At 37.4% G+C, this 23,350-nt stretch overlaps 1 pseudogene; it reads right to left on the minus strand.

The window, feature by feature from the left end:
- Positions 1-1,285: 1,285 nt before the first annotated feature.
- LOC130868509 (elongation factor 1-alpha 1-like) lies at positions 1,286-22,775 on the minus strand (annotated as a pseudogene).
- Between the last annotated feature and the right edge of the window lie 575 nt (positions 22,776-23,350).

A 23,350-nucleotide genomic window follows, 5' to 3' on the forward strand; every position in this document is an offset into this window, starting at 1 on the left:
AGTTATGCCTTAATCTTGCAGAAGTTAGTAGGGAATACATACTGACTAATTTAATATTGGACTTTAATTTCATTTTGAGCAGACCTCTCATATAGAATACTACATGTCAGGGCCTAGAGAAATATCAAATTAGTTAAAGTGTCTTCTGTTTTACAGAAGACTGATATTCTGCATGCACCTTTTTTACTTAAATATATGTAGACAGACACATGCATGAATAACAAAAAATTAAAAAAAATGTAGGTTGTAAAGCTTTCTCAGCAACCATTGTTCTTGCAGAAAACAAGATTCAGTTCTCAGAATCAAGATGGCAGTCCATAAACATTTGGAAATTCAGTTTCATGAAATTTGATGCCATATTCAAGTTTCTGTGGGTACTATACATTTATGGGTGCACATATATTCAGGCAGAACATTCATATACATAAAATAAAAATAAACAAAATCTTAAAAATTAATAAATAACACATAAACTTTAGAAAATTCATTGACAAAGAAGTGAACTTGATATAAATGCATTTTATAATCATCTTGATTCTGTATTCTAGTTTTTGTTTGAAGTGTTATTGCATTCTTGGGGTTGTTCAAATAAAAATTCCCTTTATGGCTAACATATTTAAATGTTTGGTTGCCATTTGGTAAATATTTAGGAAAGATTAGGAGGTATAGTCTTTTTAGAGGGGGTATTTCACTGAGGGTGGGCTTTAAGACAAATGTTTATACCATTATTTTATCACTCTCCTTCTACCTTCAACTTGTGGACAAGATGGGAAAAATCAGCTAAGAATGCCCTTGGCATTGCACCTATCTACTGGCTGCCACAATAACCATGACCATTCTCAGGGGCTCATTCTCTGAAACTACAATCAAGGCCCAAATTATGTTGTTTCTTTTATAAGTTGCCCTGGTTATGGAGTATCTTCACAGCAATAGAAAAGTAACTAACAGAACACACTCTTTCCTTTTTGTCTGTCAAGATCATTAAACATTAATATGATAGTTCATGTTGAGGTGCGATTACAAATCTGTTATATAGGAACTAATACAATTCAGATGTTTTCTCAATAAACTTGATTTAATGAGTGTCAAAATTCAGTGACAAATTTTTGTCAAGTTGTTTCCATTAAAAGTACTGATTTTGAAAACAAATTAAAACTGCCATACCCAGACAAAAATAGGTCCAAAAACATCCTCCTATTCTTAAAGGTTTTGCAATGCATTGTTATCATTAACCAGTCTTTTACTATTAAACTTAAATGGCAAATTGAGACAAAGAGTTCTAAGATCATCTTACACCACTGATTAAGCCTGGGGTGACAGGAAGTAGCGATATTATACATTTAACCTTCTGAGCTTTCTGGGCAGAACTGGTTACTTTGCCAGCTCCAGCAGCCTTCCTGTCCACAGCTTTGATGGCACCTGTCTGCCTCATGTCACAAACAGCAAAATGACCAAGTGTAAGATAGTCAGAGAAGCTCTCAACAAACACGGACTTGCCAGGAACCATATATATATATTTCAAAACTTAGGGCCATCTTTCAGCTTCTTGCCAGAACAACGATCAATCTTTTCTTTAAGCTCAGAAAACTTGCTTACTATTTGAGCTGTGTGACAATCTAGTACAGGAGTATAGCCAACACTAATTTGGCCTGGGTGGTTCGGAATAATCACCTGAGCATTGAAGTCAGCACCTTCTATTGGTGGGACATTTATGCTGTCACCAGAAAGTTTGACACATCTAACATCTTTGACAGACACATTCTTTACGTTGAAGCCCACATTGTCCCCAGGTAGAGCTTCACTGAGAGTTTCATGGTCCATTTCTACAGACTTTATTTCTGTTATGACATTTACTGAGCAAAGATAACCACCATTCCAGGTTTTAAAACACCTGTCCCCATTTGGCCCACAGAGACAGTTCCAATACCACCAATTTTATAGACATCCTGCAAGGGCAGTCACAGAGACTTGTCAGTTGGACAAGTTGGTGGCAGAATACAATCCAAAGCTTCCAGCAGGATGGACCCACTGGCACTGTCATCTTTACTGCTCATGACTTTCCATCCCTTGAACAAACTCATATTAGCACTTGGCTCCAGCATGTTGTCATCATTCCAACCAGAAATTGGTACAAATGCTGCAGTGTCAGGGACGTAGCCAATTTTTTTTTTAAATATAGGTGCTAATTTCCTAACAATTTCCTCATATCTCTTCTGTTGTAGGGTGGCTCAGTGGAATCCATTTTGTTGACATCAACAATTAGTTGTTTCACACCCAGGGTATAAGCCAGAAAGGCATGCTCATGGGTCTGCCTGTTCTTGAATATACCATCTTTAAGTTCAACAGCACAAGTAGCAACAATCAGGACAGCATAGTCACCTGAGATGTGCTTATAGCTATGGTTTTGATAAATCTCTGTGCCCAGGGGCATCAATGATAGTAACATAGTATTTGCTGGTCTCAAATTTACACAGGGAGATGCCAATAGTGATACCATGCTCAACACTCAGCTTTAAGTTTGTCCAAGACTCAGGTATGGGAGCCTTTACCTATCTCGGCAGCCTTCTATTCAAATTTTTCAAATGTTTTGTTGTCCATACCACCACATTTGTAGATCAGGTGGCCAGTTGTGTTGGACTTCCCCAAATCTACTTCAATGACAAAAATATTGATATGAGTCTTTTCCTTCTCCATTTTGGCTTTGAATTAGTGGTGGTTTTCACAACACTTGCATTCTGATGGCATACCCATTGTGAAAAATATGTATAATTTAGATTAAACATTCAAAACAGTTTTAAATTTTTGGTTCTTTGAGCCATTTAATTAGGGTTTTTGCTTCACATTTTTAAAATTATTTACCTTTCTATATTATATCTTGGCCATAGACTAACCCATCATCCTCTCCCAATCCCTTTTCTCCATTCCCCACTCCCAAAACCCAATCCCCTATTCTTCTGTTTTTATCCATCAAGAACGTATCTCCTATGAGTATCAATAAAACATGACCTATCAAGTTGTAGTAATATTAAACACCTCTCCGTATGCTAAGGCTGGACAAGGATATTCAGTATGATGCGTAGGGTACCAAAAGCCAGTAAAAGAGTCAGAGAAATCCACTGCTTCAGCTTGGTTCTCTTATAAAACATTTAATTATTTAAGATTATGAACAGTATATGTAAACATTTTTTAGATGCATGTAAAAGTGTTTTACTATAAAGCTGTGCGAGAGCAAAGTTAGTTACACTTTCTTACATTGTCTCTCAGAAAGAAAGAGATGTCATGATCCTGAAGATTTTCAGAGGGGTATTTAAAAATAAAAAGGCAAATTCGAGAAATAAATTCTGTTGATCTTTTTCTATTTCAAAAACAGTGTATTTCTGCTCCAGTAGGTGGCTATTTGTACCAGTCAGCTTTCTATAGATTTCAAAACCTGCCTGGTTAATTTGGAGGAACCAAATCAAAACTCATAAAAAGTTAGCACATGCTTAAAACAACAATGATTTCAGACTCAGGAGTAACTTACAAGAAAAGTTCCAAAATGTCATAACAGAAATTGAAAAATTATTTTCTTGTAAGAAGACAAAAACTTGACAAGAGTATAACACATAAAAAAAAATTTTCATAGGCATAAATGTGGAGAAGAGAAATAACACTTAAAATAAAGCATCTGCTGAAATCTTTAGTGAGTCACCCATTGTGCACTCAAGCACATATAAATAAAGGATCCATTTTCTCATTGCTGTTGTTTTAAGAAAAAACAGTATGACTTGCATTTAAAGAACATCTAAATTAAACATGCAATGACTGTAGAACTTAGAATGCTGCTCTCTGTGTTTGTAGGAGAAATGTAAACAAAGTCAGCAAATATTCATTAGGAAGTCTTTCCCACTAGATATCAGCTTGACATTATTAGACAGAAATTGAAAATATTTTAATTAAACAGAAAATGAAGAAGGAATAGTTGATTACAAAAAACAAACTATCTTTCAATGAGCTATCACAAGCTACTAATTAAAGGACACATGTAGTACTAGATCCATTATTTTTTACCATTATATAATTACCTTTTTAAATAAGTGGTTACTTTCTTTCCACATATATATGTAACACAATTTTAAGTAAATAGTTGTTGCAGAAGAGAGCAAAAGGAAGTTGTTGATGCACACAATTATTTATCACAATAACCATAGACTATACCTATATTTATATTCTACATATAAAATATTGCCTATTCAAAAACATTTAGATATATAGAGGTAAATTTAGGACCACCTACAAGCTATATTATATTCATGGTTTTAAGATATAGTTAGATGAGACAAAATATTCCTTTAAATCAAATTTGGTGCCCAGTTCTCTCACATTAGTAAATTCAGAGATAGTTTGATTTTTCTAAAATTCTAAAGCTATATTTTCATATTTCATATTTCCTCAGCAAATTTCTCATATTTACTCAGCAAATTTTTCTTGGTGATACTTAAAATAGTATTAATTATGCTAATATAATTATAATGACAATAAATGAGGAATTTAATAGTATTCTCAATGGACTGTTAGAATTTAAGCTATATTTAGAATTATGTAGTTTATGGGTATGAGAATGTTTATATGTTTTATTAGAATATATATTATTCTTTGACAAAATTACTTTATTTATATCATAAATTGTTTGAAATAAATTCAAATTTGTAACTCTTTCTTTCAATCATCTCATTTGATCAATGAAGTTGCTTATAATACAATAAATATGATTAATAGTATTGTTACAGAATTCAGACATATAGCATCTGTAATGAAGCTCTATGATGACCAATTTGGTCTTAATAAGTTTCCATGTAAAAATTTATCTATAAGGTAATTTACATATGTAATTAATAAAGGAAATCACTGCAGAATGCTTGTTATTATTTATCCAAAAAAAGTGAATCAGAGTAGTCATGAGCCTAATTTTATCAAAAATTTCCTGACACAAAATTTTACATTGTCCTTGAACTTCTGTTTTTCTTTGCTGAAATAACATTAAGTAACCCTCAAGTTGTAGAAAATAGGACTATTAAAAATACAACATATTATCACATTGCCTGATATATATATATATATATGTGTGTGTGTGTGTGTGTGTGTATCATACATATATTATACAGTAAGTACACAAAATATAATATATTAAAACTAGTAGAATTAAATTATTAATTATACAAGTGGAATTAATAGATTTCAAAAACAGTGTGTCTGTACAACCTTAAAAGTTACATTTATAATACTGTCTCATTGTAATAATTTTTACTTCAGATCAACACAGAAAAAAAATATCAAAATATATTTTACATAATGTTGGAAAACTATTAAACTAAAAACTTGCATTATAATTTCAAGTAGAGTAAATGGATTATTCTATCATAGATTTGTGTAACTTCCATTACATTAATACATGTATGATTTTTTGCTGAAAATTCTTTTATATTGCAGTTTGATAGCCCTTCCCCTCTTTGGTTTTGATCATTTATTCCAATGAATGAATTTTCTTCCCTCTATGTTTGCTTTTTGAAAGATGTATTATATATGGAATCTAAAAATAAGTATAGATAAAGTTAAAATATTTCTTTCATGAGGCCATCTTAGTAATCAATTTTTTCCAGGTTTTATGAATCTGAATATTCTATCATTCTCAACTATATGTGACTTTAACATTGAACAACAATGTTGTTTTTGTATGTAGCTTATTTTCCTGTGCTAACAATATTACATTCATTTCCATATATCTCACATATCTCAGTTTATTCACTTGTTGAATGTTATTGGGATGGTCCTACAGTTCGCAAATTGACAGTTGTCTTTCAGTAAAAATTACAATATCATTCAATTTTGTGTTATCAAAAATATTCCAGAGCTTCAGTAGCTACCTCTCATGACACATATATTTATTACCAACATTTTCAAAGTGTTTTCTAGAATGAGTACACAAGCTTTACTTTATTTCAACAATGTAAAAGGGTAAATACTACTAATAGTACTAGCTTCTTTTTTCTTAAAATATTTTCCCGGACACATACAGTAATTATGTTTCTTTAAAATTTCATTTTTTTAGTTCATTACAACAATGGGTATATTTTATAGATACCTCTATAGGTATATCTTCATTGTGGACATTTCTGTTAAATATTTGTCTCTGTAATTAAGAATATACCATCATGATGTGAGATGTCCTCCTGTATATGTGTTGCTTTTATTTGTTAATGAATGAAGATGTTTTGGCCAATGGCTTAGCAGAAGTCTAAACAGAGAAATACAGGGGAAAAAAGGTAGAATCAGGTCAGACACCAGTTAGCTGCCTAGGAAACAAGACTTTTAGAAAGTGTGTTAATGCCAAGGCCATGGTGAATAGAAATTGGTTAATGTAATGAGTAAAAAAAATGCTAGAAATATTCCTGAGCCATAAACAACATTTTTATAATTAATATAATTTGTTTGTGATTATTTGTGTCTGAGAAGCTGGAAAAATATGTTCAGTTTCTGTTTATAAAAAAAAAGTGGGCACTGAAGAAACTCATTATGGAATTTGCCTTCAGTGTAACAAGACTAGCCATTTGTGCAAGAAAATGCTCTTGTCTGTACTGTTTGATGGTATTCTCTGTAAATGGGACATGTATGATCCACAAGAAATGATGTCAAACTTGTCAAAAGAAGGTAAGGCAGTCATTCACGATTCCTGTTTCATGAAAGAAACTTTCAGACATTCTGAAAGACACAGAAGAAAATGACTAAAATACAGGAAATATAGAGAAAACAGTCTTTCAAATTTCCTGAGTCATGAAAAGCTCTGTCGGATATTATGGGTCTGTAGGCTGAAGGTGGATCATCCAATGTTATAAAATAACTTTTGGTGACCATTCAGGCAATAAAATGTTTCTGTTAATTCTAGAGTTTTAAAAGTTGCTTACAATGTATTTCCTGTTTATTTAGTTAATATTATATTCTTCTGGGGTCTTTGATGGTGTTGAAGACAGTTATAGTTTTTTTCTTAGTTTTGACTAAAGATAAATTAAATATGAAATTTTAGACTCACAATGATAAAATAAATGATAGAGTATTTTCTTTAACTTTCCAAATGTAAATAACTAAATATTAAATAAACTATAATTTTTCCTTAATAACTGTTTTGTATATGCAATTTTACTATATTAAAATTAAAGCCTTCCTTTTTAATTAGACAGAAAAGAAGAGATGATGTGGGATATTGTTCTATATATTTGTTTCTTTTGTTGGTTGATGAATAAAGCTGTTTTGGCTAATGGTTTAAAGTAAAGCAAGGCAGAAAATTCAAATATATATATATATATATATATATATATATATATATAGAGAGAGAGAGAGAGAGAGAGAGAGAGAGAGAGAGAAAATAGGCAGATTGGTGGAAACACCATGTCATTGCTGAAGGAGAAAGATGCCAGAGCATTACCGGTATGCCACAGTTTTGTGGCAATACATAGATTGATAGAAATTGGTTAATTTAAGATGTAAGAGTTAGTTAGGAATATACCTGAGTCATTGGCCAAACAGGGCTGCAATTATTATAGTTTCTGTGTCATTATTTGGGTCTGAGAAGCAAGGAGATGAAAGTTCAGTATCTTGTCTTCAAACAATGTTTAACCTTAAAAATTTTTTGTGTAAATTTAAGATGTAATTTTACATCATATATAATTTAAAACTAATTACCATATTCTATGGATTGTTGTTCCATTTATTCAGAAGTCCACAGAGCAAAGTTTTCTACACACTTATATCACTTATTTTGTCATGTTTTCCTAAGAAAACTGCTTAATTAACTCAAGATCATAAATAGCCTGTAATTTTTTAAACAAACTTCATTTTATATTCAGCTTTGTGTTTTTAACATTTTTAGATTATTATGTATAGTTAACATTTCAACATTTTGGCATGTACCTGTACTGTTTCCCAAAGATTGTTTATGCTTTAGTTTTACAAAGAGGTAGTATTTCCATACTTGTCATTTTCTCTATTTTCAAAGAAGTCTTTGCAAACTCAAAAACAACTACTAAACTGATAATGTTATGGATAGGTATAGTTTCTATGATTAGATTAAGGCAGCAGACATTTTTGAGTGGATTTTTATTATTTTATTAGCAAATAGATTTATTTCTCATTGAACTTCGATATACCCTTCATGTTACCAAGATTTTAATACATTAGAAAATGCCCTGACTATTTTGAATCAATGGATAGTGTGCAAAGTAGCAAGCAGTAGTTGATGACTGATATGTATAGGAGCTGATACAATGTTCCCCTTGCCTTTCTTCCATTTCTGTAGGTATAATAGAAGCTGGTTGCATATTGAATGGACTCACAAAATGAAAATACATAAATACTTTATTCTGATGCTGAAAGTCATTTTTTTAATAATTTGTTAGATAGGCATTCTGCTTCACATGAAATTTTAAAAAGAAAGAAAAGAAGCAAAAATAAATAAATCATTGATTCTAACCTCTCATCAGCTACAGCCCTCAAGAAAAAGGGCCCTGTGCTTCACTTGGGTACCAGAGTGAGTTGACCTTGTAGACAGGGGCAAAGCTGGGCCATCCCTGGTGGTATGAGGAGATTATCTGGCACTGCCTCCATTGTCTGAGGTGCAGTAGTAGGGGTGAAGGAAAGGTATTCTCCTCCCTCTCTCATACTACCTCCAGCTGACAGGGAACTGAAAAGGTCACCCCTTTACATGTTACAAAACTGGAAAAAGTGGGCACTGCATCTCATCTGTGAAGCACAGCAAAATTGACCCTTTTTGTGGGGGTGCTATTTAACTGGCCCTGAGAGTGTGAGATTTGGATAGCTGGCCAAACCCCACTCATCTTCCATGTGGTAGTGAGGTCAAGGAAAAAATGCCCAAACCCCATTCCCCTACCATCACCGGTGGAAGAGGGAGCTAACCCTCTCTGTTACCAGTTGCAGCACTTGGGAAAACGGATACTGTATCTTACCTGGACAGCACAGTAAAGCTGATCCTACTGACAGTGGTACAAGTGAACTAGCACAATGAAGAAATTCTTGATTTTCTTTTACTCTTAGGAGACCTGCCACCGGCTCACAGATGAATACGTGGAACATTTTTATTTATAAATACCCAGCCTTAGTTTGACTTATTTGTAGCCAGCTTTTCTAACCTAAATTTTCTTGTTTCTTTTTTTTTTTTTTGGTAATATTTTTTTTCTCATTTTTTTTATTCTTTTTTTAATTAAAATTTCCAACTGCTCCCCGTTTCCCATTTCCCTCCCCCTCCTCTCACATATTGCCCCCTCCCCCCGCTCCCCTCCCCCTATCCCCACTCCACTTCTCCTCCCCCCAGTCCACTCCCCCTCCCTCTCGATACTGAAGAGCAGTCCAAATTCCCTGCTCTACAGGAAGACCAAGGTCCTCCCACTTCTATCTAGGTCCAGGAAGGTGAGCATCCAAACAGGCTACGCTCCCACAAAGCCAGTTCATGTATTAGGATCGAAACCTAGTGCCATTGTCCTTGGCTTCTCATCAGCCTTCATTGTCCACCTTGTTCAGAGTCTTGTTTCTTTTTAAATTTGGTTTGACTCTACGGTTTTACCTTTCTTTATTCTATATATCTTTTTCCTTCTTGCTCCATTCCTGGCTGTGAGGCTATGTTGCTGGCCCCTTGTGTCCTCCTTACCTTATCCTTTTCTTAATCCTCCCCCTTTTTATTCTCCTTCTCTAGCCTTGATTTTCACCTTATTTATTCCCTCTGTCTTTCAGTCCTGCCTATTCCTATTCTCCTGAGTTATGGACCATACTGCTCATTATCAGACAAACCAGGTGTTTTAGGCAGGCACACTAACACAGTTTTACAGAGTTAAACAAAGCAACATAAAAGAATGCAACACATCTTTGCAACATTAAACAAATGTTATAGAGCATAAACAAATGTAATACATCTTAAACTCATATTCCAGAACACCCCAAGAATGTGAGCTTCGGAAGTCTGGCCTCACCCCTCTATGCCTAAGGTAGGTGGGACAGCTGGCCCTGAGGTCTTAAGAGTAGGAGGGCTTTCCTTGCCCTGCATCAGCTGTAGCTCTTAGGAAAGTGGCCAGTACACCTTGCCTAGGCACCACAGTAGAGCAGGCCCTTATATCCTAGGTGTGTGAGAGATAATCCTGAGGTTGTAAAAACAGGAGAACTATCCTCACTCCTTACTTATTACTGCAAGTGGTGAACTAGCCAGGACAAAGCAAGGAATCTCACGCTGTTGGTGAGGACAAGGGAGAGCTGGAAGTCTGACCAATTGCAATATCCTGGACCTGGAACCAGGGTTATGAGTTTTCCCAGTCCAACATCCACCCAATTTGTCATTTACTGAAGAAAATGAAGGGCTTGGTCCCGTAGACCCAAAGCTGCAGGATCTGCATAACACAGGGCTACCACAGGATATCTAAGAGGAGTTCCAGTGATGATCCAGCATTGATAGTGAAGCAGAAACCAGAGGCATTTAACCAGACCAATCACTCTTTGCAATGAATACTTGCAAATAAATAAATACGAATAAAGTGTGAGTCACTGTGTCACACTACAGCTTCCATAATGAGACTGATATTTTCCCCTTTTTGTCTCTTAAATAGTATTTTATTTTGGGGGGAAGATTGCAAGGGCAGAGGGCCAATACAAAGGGACAGTAAAATAAATGGGATCAAGATGCATGATGTGAAAGACACAATAAAAGTATTTAAATAATTATTGATTAGTTTGTCTTAAAATTTTAATAGATTTTTATTAACATAATATGTGGTAATTTAATCTTCCTAACTGTGTTTGCTAGTATTTATTAAACTTGACGAATGCTGTACTCAACTTTGGAAAATGGAAACTTATCTGAGAAAATACCAGAGCATATTCAATTTTGGACATGTTTTTGGGAGAATTTTCTTTATCAGTGATTTATGAGGGAAGCTCCAGTTAGTTGTGGATGATGACCCTCTTGAGTCATGAGTCATACAAGAAAGCAAGCTGAGCAATCCATTAGGAGAAAGTCAGTTAACATTTTTCTGCAGATTCTGCTTCAATTCCTGCCACCAGATTTCTGCTTGAGTTTCTTCTCTGATTTTCCTCAATGATGAACTGTCACCTGGAAGTGTTAAGATAAAAAAAAATCATTTTTTCCTCAAATTTCTCTTAGTCATGGTATTTTATCATGAATAGCGGTACTAACAGAAAAACCAAAAAAGCCTGCAACCAGTCTTTCCTAATTTGCACTTTTTGTGGTCTATTTTTTTATAAACATATTTTCCAGCCTAAATAATTCATTGAATTTTCTCTTTGTATTTTTTCAGGAGTAATTTGGAATACCCAACAAGGAAATTTTTTTTTCTTCTTCAAGCATTCTTTCTAAAGTATTTACATTTGAATCAGAAAGGAAAATGTCTCATATGTAATGGTATACTATAGATTCAGGTAACTGCTTATGTATTATTTTCATTGGCTGACTTACAAAATATTGGCAAAAGGGGAGACTATTTAACATTCCTGTGGGAGAACCTTCAATTGATATCTTTTAGAAGGCTGAAAATTATAAGTCGGCACTCTGACGGCAAATTTTTCTTTGTCTTTTTCTTGTAAATGTTTAGTGAAGAAACAATCTTTTAAATGAATAGCTATAAGATACCAACCTTTAGGCAATAGATAAGACAAAACAATGCCAGACCTGAGAACCCATTGGCTAAATTACCTTACTAATAGCTCTTAAATCTGTTACTATTTTCCAGATGTAGTGATGAGGTGAGCAGGCCTGCTTTTCATCCTGCCCGACTCCCGCACAGCTAGCTTTACACCCAAAATAACAACACACAAACTATATTCATTTAAACACTGCCTGGCCCATTAGCTCTAGCCTCTTACTGGCTAACTCTCAAATCTTGATTAACTCATTTCTATTAATGTGTGTAGCACCACGAGATGGTGGCTTACCAGGAAGATTCTAACCAACATCCATCTTGGGCCAGAGCCTCATTGCATCTGCCTCACTGCCTTCTTCCTCCCAGCATTCTGTTCTGTCTTCCCCACCAACCTATGTTGTCACAGAGGTCAATTTACCTCTACCCCTTGAAGTCACAGAGGTCAATCTACCTCTGCCTTCCAAGTGTTGGGATTAAAGGTGTGTACCATCACACCCAACTACTCTCTTCCTTTCTTTTTATTTTTTTTTATTTTTAAGGATTTTAACCCTTTTTTAAGCCTGCATATTTTTAACACACTGTAAACCATTTAGAGGTTTTCTTTCTCTTCGAATCTCTCTTTACTGTATATCTCTCTTTTTCTTACTACATGAGTCTTTAAGGAGAGGATGAAAGCTGTGGCTTTGATGACTGAATCCAGCCCATCCCTTAGCTTTATGAGATTCCAGTCTCATGACTGACGTACCGGCCAGAGCTGTGTTCACTGCCCCAACTCTACATCGCTTCAAGGTCCCTTCCAGCAACCAAACTGTGGCAGTGAGCTCACAAACCACTCAGACACTTCGTAGCCAGCTCTCCTGCCTGAAAGAGTCAGAGTTTGCCCTGGAAGGATTGCCCAGAAATCTAGCATTTTAAAAAGGTGTCATTTTTTTTCCTGCTATGGCTGAAAAGAGAAAAGCATGTATTCAGCTTTTCATCAACAATGTTTAAGTGTTTCATGGCAGGACTTCTTAAAAGAGCTGCAGGGTTTTGCAGCTAAAGCTGAGTCAGGAAGCCTCTCTTAGATGAGAGTGCTTGCTTGCCTCTCGCAAGCAGAGCAGACCCGAGAAATTGCTGCTACCAAGTAAACATGCTTTACTCTATTCTTTCCCAAGCTTTCTCAGGCTTTCTGTGGATTCAGTTATCCATATCTGGGTGCCATTTGTAGTGATGTGGTGAGCAGGTTTGCTTTTCATCCTGCCCAGCTTCCGCATGGCTAGCTTTATACCCGAAATAACAACACATAAACTGTATTCATTTAAACACTGCCTGGGCCATTAGCTCTAGCCTCTTACTGGCTCACTCTCACATCTTGATCAACCCATTTCTATTAATGTGTGTAACACTGTTGTAATACGAGCGGCGGGGCTGCGTCCCCGGCACCCAGCCACCCACATGGCTAGCTTATGCCCCGAAATAATTACACGGAAACTGTATTCTTTTAATCACTGCCTGGCCCATTAGTTCCAGTCTCTTATTGGCTAGCTCTTACATATTGATCTAACCCATTTCTAATATTCTGTGTAGCACAACGAGTTGGCTTACCAGGGAAGATCTTAACCTGCATCTGTCTGGAGTGGGAGAATCATGGCGACTCACTCACTCGACTTCTTTCTCCCAGCATTCTGTCTGTTTACTCCACCCACCTAAGGGCTGGCCTATAAATGGGCCAAGGCAGTTTCTTTATTAAATGAAAGTAACTTCTCCATCATTTCCCCTTTTTTTGTTTAAACAAAAAAGAAAGGCTTTAACTTTAACATAGTAAAATTACATATAACAAAATGGTTATCAAGCAAGAATTACAGTTACAATATTTATATCTATTTTATCTCTTATCATAACTAAGGAAAAATATAACTATCTATCCATTCTTTAACTCCATCAAAGACTCCAGAAGGATATAATATTACCTAAGTAAACAAGAAATCCAAAACTCTAGAAATGACAGAGACATCTTGCTGCCTGGACAGTCACCCAAAGTTCTTTTGTACTGTTGGGGCATCCATCTTCAGCCTTCAGGCCCATAGTATCCAGCAGACATTTTCATCAAGCAGGAAATTCCAAAGACAGTTCAGTCACTTTTTGCTGTGTCCTGCAGAATGCCTCACAGACTCTTTCATGAGTCAGGAACTCTGAAAGATCATCTCACCTTTAGGCAAGTTCAGCAGTCCTCTCTCAGTGGGTTCTCTGTGTCCAGTTTATGCATCACTACAGACAAGAGTAGTTTCTTGCCCAAATGGCTAACCAACTCCATAAGAAGCCTCTTCGATGCCCATCTTCTTCTTGAAGTAGATTGGTGCTGCCAGGAGCAGACGTATCTCACTATAACAGTCCTAAGTTATTAAAACATTTAAATGCCATATTCTGTAGCCTTTGAAAGATATGAAGAATGCCTATCTAACTGAAATATATCTATGCTCATCTAGAAAATCTAACTAACATGACTACAAGCTTGACTATTATCGATGATTATCCATTAGCAACCTATATTTCCTAATTATACATTACATTTTTAAATGAACTACACAATCACAATACCTTAATCAAGATCAGAAATACATATACATATAACAAAATTGACCTGTTGGGTGCCACTCTGTTGTAATAGGAGCTGCGGGCTGCGTCCCCGGCACCCAGCCACCCACATGGCTAGCTTATGCCCCGAAATAATTACACGGAAACTATATTCTTTTAATCACTGCCTGGCCCATTAGTTCCAGTCTCTTATTGGCTAGCTCTTACATATTGATCTAACCCATTTCTAATATTCTGTGTAACACAACGAGTTGGCTTACCAGGGAAGATCTTAACCTGCGTCTGTCTGGAGTGGGAGAATCATGGCGACTCATTCACTCGGCTTCTTTCTCCCAGCATTCTGTCTGTTTACTCCACCCACCTAAGGGCTGGCCTATAAATGGGCCAAGGCAGTTTCTTTATTAAATAAAAGTAACTTCTCCATCATAACACCACAAGGTGGTGGCTTACCGGGAAGATTCTAACCTACATCTATCTTGGGCCGGAGCTTCATTGAGTCTGCCTCACTGCCTTCTTCCTCCCAGCGTTCTGTTCTGTCTTCCCCGACTACCTAAGTTCTGACCTATCAGGCCAAGCAGTTTTCTTTATTAATTAACCAATGAAAGCAACAGAGAGATAGAAGTCCCACCTACATCATCCAGATTTCTTTTCAACAACCAATTCAAAAAAATTTCAAGTGCTAGTTGATTCTTCAATATGCTGAGCAATTAGCCATTCCTCTACCAACTTTTTTAAAGTCTGTAGTTTCTTTATTTGTAAAAGGCCATTGTTTAACCCCTACAGGTATATCTGTCAATTATTTTAAACCTAGCGTCATTGGTACCTCTGAGAGTTAGCCAGTTGTTCAATGTTTTTACATAGCCTGAATAGTCAGTGACTTTTTATAGTATTTCTGAGACAGCAGGAATGTTAATTTGGGTATTCCATTGTTGAAACAGAACATGACCCTATAGATTTACTGCTATGTAAGTCATACATGACTTAGACTTTCTCTCTATCCTTCTGTCCTTTTTTATTCAACCTATCTCTTGCTTTGTTTTACCTGATATAGGGTTCCAATTCCTAGGAAATTGAACATATGTCTCCTGAAGAGGCCAATTCAGATGTCAAGTTTCTTGAGTAATAATAGTCACATCTGCACCTGTGTTTCTTCAATTATAATGTTTCTTATTTGTACTCTCAGCTTTGTGCTTTAATAATTTATAGAAGTCTGCTAATATATGTTTTCTATTTTATATTAGAATTTTTGATTCATCTCCTATGGTTATTATATCATCCAGAGCAGTATTTTTTTTACAACAATCATTGGATTTTCTAATTTTCCTGGGGAAGTATGTCTTCCACAGTGACCAGGAATGATTGGACCACTTTTTAACTGGGAGCCTATGAGAGGACCCCAAGGTGTATACTGATGGTAGAAGGTTGTCTTGGTTGTCTCTTTTTGATCTACATTCATTGATCCAATGTCATCCTTTACTGTATCCTCTGCAAAATCTAGAAATTTGGGGTCTTCTATTTGGATCATTTGAAGAAAAATCATTGTTTCTCAGAATTCCCTGTTTACAATCCCTTCTCAAATGTCTTAATCTACTGCAACTTAAATATTTGGTATTTTGATGTCTGTTTATACCTTTTAAAATAACTTCACCTACCAAAGGCTCAGTGTTATATTCAAAGGACTCAATGTCAGCTATGTGTAGGATCCATTCATCTATTGGTGCTGATCTGACCTTTAAGGGCCCAAGTATCTTTGTGCACTGTATATTAGAATTTTCAAAAGCCAGAGATTCAATGAGTATACACCTTGCTTCTGGATCTGCTACTCATAATTGGACAGCTTTGGTCAGTCTTTGCAAAAAGTCACTAAATGGCTATCTTGGACTATGTATAACTTTAGTGTATGGTTCAACTCTTTTTCTTAGATCTTGAATCTTGTCACAAACATTCAAGTCTGCTGTACAGAAGAGGGACAAGATGTGTTCATTGTATATAGCTTGACTATCTAGATTAACATAAGGGCTCTCACCAAAAATTTGACCTCAGGAAGCCTCAAAACTCTGAGTCTACATTGATGGTTAAGGGCCTTAGATTCCTCTCTTCAATAATTCTTCCACTGTAGCTGTGGACCATCTACTCATAATGCTGAGACAAACTGAAGCCAATCAGATGTAGTAACTTTATTTCTTGAAGCCCATTGTTGGGTCATAATTATCTCAGGATCTGTAATTTGAGGCCTGTAGCACAGAGAAAAGCATGGCTTGACTTTGAAGGATAGTCTCAAAGCTACTGAGTGAAAATGAGACAGCAAAATCCAGGTAGAAACCCCCCCAGCCAGAGGGAGGGCTTGACTGTCTCTCATTGGCTGGAGGTACCCCTACATCATACAATGTCATTTAATGTTTATAAGCTGACACTCACAGTAATAAATGAGTTCCTGGTTTGACATGACTCCCTATCACGTCTGATTGTCTTGCATCATGGAGTTGTAGAATGGGCTTAACTTTTCCTGGGAAATAAGACTAAGGAGGCCTGAAACCAGTGCCCAATGTGGGGCTCAGCTGGTCCCAGCCCTAAACAGTCCATCAAGGTGAGTGGGACACCATGATGTGTAATGCAACTTCACACAAAAATGACCCAGTGCTTAAGGTGCTTAGATATATGCTACTCTCCCAAGGTCTGGAATTGTCAAACCACAATGTGATTCAGACATTGGAGGATATAATTACCCCGGCCTCCTGGGTATCCACCGGGAATCTTTTCTCATGGGAAATGTGGAATCGTGTGGAGACTCTGGCCAGAGAAAGGGAAAAACACTTTGATATACCCCCACCATTAGGATTCTGTCCAACTATTACTGCCCTTAAGGAATGTTTTAATCCCACTACTCTGCCTCCCCCCAATGACAGGTAAGGAAAAGATCAGAGACATGGAGAGGTTTAAAGCATCTGAAAATAACCAATTGGCTAGAAGTACTAAGGAGAAGGAAACAGGTGAGGAGCAGGAAAAGATCAAAGATTGGGAGAGGCCTGAAGAATTCAAAAGTAACCAATTAACCAAAAGGATGGAAGAAAAAAAAAACAGATGAGGAGGAAGATCAAAATGGGTACAATTTAGGGTAGAGCAGTCCTGGGGGTAAGGGGAAGGAATAAGGCAGACAGAGTCAAAGACCAAAAAATATATCTATTGCCTGTGACAAGGAGCGGCCAGCTCCTTATGCCCCCAGCCACCCTGGAAAGGTTAAAATAGGAGAGAATAATGGGACAAATAACAGAGTCCCATCTTTGCTAGGAGGAAATGAATATACCAGCCTCTAGGAGGAACTACAAAGTTGGGACACTCACGCAGAGAAACTTGATGCAGAGCCTCCTGGGGATCCTAACCCTACTTATGCCGAGGCTTATAAGGCTAACGTTTACTGATCCAAGCCTTCCTGGTTAATGTTACTCCTGGCCCTAATCGCCCCCTAGCCTGGAATCCTTGTGAAACTAAAGACCTAAAAGAACTGAGGAAGGCAGTGGCCGAGGATGGCTCCAAATCCCCTTGAGCCATGACCCTTCTTTAGGAGGTAGCCTAACATTCTTGTGCCCCAAAGGACTAGTATGATCTGGTTAAGGCTACTTTGTGAGGGCATTGCAATATGTTAAATTGTCTGCCTTCTTTAAGGAGGCTTGTCACACTAGGACAGAGTTCAATAGAGCAGATGATCCCCCAATTCCCATCACTTATCTGATGCTAAGTGGTATAGGAAAAGGCTTTTTCACTGGGGTCCAACAAGCTGTGATGGTGGTTTCATATCTGAACCAAGTTAGACAAGTAGGCCTGGAGGCCTGGGCAAAGCTAGAGGAGGGACCAACTGAATCACCTATAGTTGGCAAGATGCAAAAACCTGAGGAGCCTATTCAGGACTTTATTGTCTGTGTGAAGATCAGCCTTGAGAGGAAGTCCCCCCTCAGTGGGCTTAGAGACTAAATTACTAAACTCCTAGTCTGGAAAGGTATAAACCAAGATACTAGGACATTTATGCAGGCCTTATGGAAGGACTCATGAGTCCATGGGTAGTAGCATCACAGAATGTTGAGACCCAGTCACATACCAACCAGACTCTTGTGGTGGCTTTTCAGGCCCAGACCCACACTCTAGCCTCTTCTATTACTCAAGTCCTGATGGCTGGACAGCAAAAGCAAACACCTATAAACTGTTTCTTATGTAGTCAACTGGGGAATTTTAAGAGGGTTTGCCCACAAAAGGGCAATAACACCAAGGTGCAGAAGAAACCCCCTCTGTATCTCTACCCTCACTGACACAAAGGCTACAATTGGGGCTCTGAATACTGCTCCAAATTTAATATAAATTGGAAAGCCTTCGCAAATCAACCTTTAAACTAAATGGAGGGGAGGGGGCACCTTCCAGCCTCCTTAACCAAAGGAAGGAAAGATGCAGCTTCAGTTAACTGGAGCATTCCAGTTGTAGAGAGGTTCCAACCCAATATGGCAATGATCTTTGGGGGACAAAGATTCTAATGCCTAATAGATAGAGGAGCTAACAGAATGGTCCTCAGAAAGAAAGAGGTCCCAAACAGGTGAAATTTCATAATCATGGTGTTTATCACAGGGATTAGGGGAAGGTCTATGTCCTAAGACATAGCTAATTCCATAACTTGGGTGGGGATGGATGGAGACAAAGAAAAGATCTGACCTCTGATTCTCCTGGGCATGTCTGCAAAGCTCCTGCAACAGGGGTGCTCTTGTTACCACTAACCACCTAGTTTTTTATAATGATAAAACTGAGCAAGGTGTCATTTAAAAAGATACCTCTGACACCTTGATTCACCTCAAAAAGGAGAGACCACTGTCGCCAGGGTCCCCCCATTAGGTAGGCACCTGGTAATCTGGTATGGGTGGAGCAGTGGCCATTACCTCAACTTAAAATTAAGATGTTCAAGGAAATCACCAGAATTCTGCTTAAAAGAGGATGGATAAGGTCCTCGATGAACCCCTGAAACAGCCCTATGCTTGTGATACATAAGCCTAATGGGACCTAGAGAATGTTACAGGACCTATGAGCACACAGTGCTCATATAAAGCGAGTAGGGACCACTTTAAGGGGCTTACCTTGAGTCCCAGAAATCCTCTCCCAGTTTCACCTCACTATAATTGGTCTAAAGGAATGCTTCTTCTCAATTCCTCTTCAAAAGGAGGATTGTGAAAAGTTTGCCTTTCCCATTTTTATAGTTAACATCTCTCTACCTGACCAGATAGACCAAAAAGGGTTCTTCTCCCAAAGGGGATGGCCAATAGTCCATCCTTTTGCCAAAAATATTTGTATAGTATCCACTTTCCTTACTTTGACAAAGATAATACCCTACTATATGTTTATATGGATGATCTAATCATCGGCATTTGGATGTATCAGGGCTAACTCCCTGGGTAACAGATATTGTTGATATTCTCCAACAACATGGTTTTACAATAGCCCTAAAGTACAGAAGGTACCCCATCTCATATTTTGGGATCCCAATTAACACTAACTCAAGCCAAAGTGAAGGGACACCAATTAATCATGCCTGAGCCTCTCACTTTATGGGGTTTACAAAAGATACTATGCAAAATTAAGTGGGTAAGGTCCCGGTTGCCTATAGAGACAGGAAGACTAGATGTGTTATATGATCTCCTAAAAGTGGTGTAGCCTTATGAGATCATTTTCTTGCCCAATGATGTCCATCAGCCACTCACTGGATTCATCAATGAGCTCCAACAGGCTTCTTTGGTGAGATATAATCCTAACATTCCAATCTAAGTCTGAATATTATTAGGAAGAATGACCTTGCTGGCTACCATTGTTCAGCAGTCACAACCACTAGAATGAAAACCCACCACTAGGGGCACTCACACAGTGTACTCTCTAGTCAAAAAAATAGTTGATATGATCAGAAAAATCATGGACACATCTCTCCAACATTATAGTAAAGATCCTCCTAAATTAATAATTCCATTCACACTTAAGGGATTTAGAATGGGAGACCAGACATTGTTCTCAATTGAGCCTCGCCCTGGAGGGATTTCTAGAGACCTTGAACACCCACTTTGGGGAGTCCTGGTTAGTGAAACAATATCAAGAAATACACTGCACTTCTAGACCCATGCCCCAAACATTCACTGTTTGCACAAATGGGAGGAAAAATGAGGCTGCCTTTGTAGTTTTCCCTGCAGGAGGGACAAAGACAAACCAAAATTCTCCCTTGTGGGGGATCTGCTCAATATAAGGAAATGATGACCATATATATTGTCCTATAAGAGATCCTTGAACCCTGCAACCTTTATTCAGACATCTCTTATGTGTCTGCCACACTTACCCTATACCTATATCAGATTAAACATTAATCCTATTTCTACCTTGATGATACAACTCAGATAGCTCTTAGAAGGTAGAAAAAACCTGGATACATTCAACACCTCAAATGACACCAAACCCTCCCTGGCCTCATTTACCAAGATAATGCTGCTGTGGATGATATAGCTTTAGGGGCTTGTCTCATAGAATTCTCAAATCTGACCATACAAAATGCTACTCAAATGCATAACTTATGTCAACTGGAGAGGACTCAAATACCCACAGATCCCCACAACAGAATTAAAGAGAATTTTTCATACATATAAGACTTGCCAACAATTTCTCTGTACCTTCCATTTTTACACGTGAAACCTAAGAGGGTTAGGACCCAATATCATCTGACAAACAGATGTAACACATTACTCTCCCATTTGTCAAATTAAAATATATGTTTGTGACCACAGACATGTACTCTAAAGCATGCTGGACTACCACCCACTAAGGGGAAAAGGCAACCCTTAGCCACTTCTTATAATGTTTTGCTACATTGGAAATACCACAACAGGTCAATTTCAACAACAGTCCCATTTTATAAGTAAAACATGAAAAGAATTCTCCTAGAGATAGAATATATCCCATACCACCAGTGTCCCATAACACCTTCAGGGTCAAACGAATGTAGAAAGACATCACCAATATCTCAGAGAGGTCCTTATAAAACAATGTGGGGGAGAAGAATTCCCCATTTACCATTGCAAAAGGTATTATTAACCATCAATATTTTACATTTCAAAAATCATATAAACAAAATAAAACATTAAGGATTCCTACCAATGAGGTTAGGTGGAAAGATCCTTTCACTAACCAATGGAGGGACTCATGTCCCTTTTTTACACAGGGCCAAGGGATGTGTCTTCCCAAACAGAGAGGAAACACATATATGGTTACTGCCTTGCTGGTAACTTAAAATTTCTCCCCTTCCCTCAAGATAATAAGGAAGAACAAGATGACCAATAAAGAAAGAAAGAGATTATGGTAGACAATCCTTAAATTCAAACACAAGAAAAGAAAAATAACCACTGCCCAAAAGAGGCTGACCATTGAGGAAACTGTTGCCTGTTTATCCTTTTAAGATGGCTCTCCTGGAGGTAATCATGTTAACTTTTCTCACAGGGACTGAAGTGCATGTAACAAGTCCCCACCAACCACAGAAGGTGATGTAGATCTTGTTGAGCACTGGCACTGGAGGGATCCTAAACCAGACTTCTCAGATGACTATACCCAGATCATGGTTGTATGATCTGATGTTTGAGCTTTGCAATTTGGCACATCGGGTCTGGGACATGGGAGGCTAGATTATGAGAATTGAAGAGGGACCTTATTGCAGAGTCTCTTGGGGGTACACCCTAACCCAACCATCTTGCCCTAATGAATCTGAGTGTTCTTATGTCCTTAAGAGACATGCCTTCATGCAGACAACATTTTATGTATGCCCAGGAAGCAACCAGACTGATCTGCTATTAGAAACTGTGGGGAGGTGGGCTCCTGATTACTATCGTTCTTCCTGTGGATGTGAGCAGACTGGGACTGGACACTGGATAAAACAACATGGAGATATAATAATCTCCATGGTCTCCCAGGTAGCCATATCCTGGATTTAGATGTAACCCTGTGATATTAAGGCTTAAAGATTAAGGGAAGAAAGAGACCTATCGTGGTTATCTGGGAAGATGTGGGAATTAAGGCTACACAAAAAAAGGTAATGATCATGGCGTTTTACTCATGCTTTGAATGGAGATACTTCCTAAGGAACTACCTCAGATGCTGGGGCCTGGTTCAAATCTAATGACCATAGGAGACATGCCTGTACATTCTTCAACTTTAACATACCCCAAACCCACCCTGTCATCTTCCTCTAATGTTTCCTTCAACAATCTGCCTAGAGATGTATGGGATTAGAAGCCTCACCTTATTTGATGGAGACCTGTTATAAGAGGACTGCTTGTTCATTTACTGGCATCTCAGCCCCAAAATAATCACACATAAATTATATTATTTAAATCACTGTTTGGCCCATTAACTCTAGCTTCTTATTGGCTAATTCTTACATTAATCTGTATATTGCCACATGGCAGGGGCTTACCGGCAAAGATGAGGCATATCTGATTCTGGCGGCTCCATGGCGTCTCTCTGACTCTACCTTCTTCCTCCCAGCATCCATTTCCATCTTCCACATCTACCTAAGTTCTGCCCTATCAACAGGCCAAGTAGTTTATTTACTAACCAAGAAAAGCAACACACAGACAGAAGCACCTTCCACACTATTTCCCCTTTTCTGTTTAAACAAAAGAAAGACTTTAACATAGTAAAATTACATATTACAAACTAGGTACCTAGCAAGAATTACAGTTAAATATTTATATCTACTTTATCTTTTATCATAACTAAGGAAAACTATAACTATAAATTCTTCAACTTCATCAAAGTCTTCAGAAGGATATATTACCTAAGTAAACCAGAAGTACATTGTAAGCAACTTTTAAAACTCTAGAATTTACAGAGACATCTCACTTCCTGTACAGTCACCCAAAGTTCTTTTGTATCATTGGGGCAACTATCTTCATCCTATAGGCCCATAATTTCCAGCAGACTTTTCCATTAAGCAGAAAATTTCAAGGACAGGTCTGCCTATATTGGCAGTTTACCAGTCACTTTCTTCTGTATCCTGCAGAATGTCTCACAGACTGTTTCATGAA

This window comes from Chionomys nivalis, chromosome X (assembly GCF_950005125.1).
Source record: "Chionomys nivalis chromosome X, mChiNiv1.1, whole genome shotgun sequence".
Taxonomy (NCBI): domain Eukaryota; kingdom Metazoa; phylum Chordata; class Mammalia; order Rodentia; family Cricetidae; genus Chionomys; species Chionomys nivalis.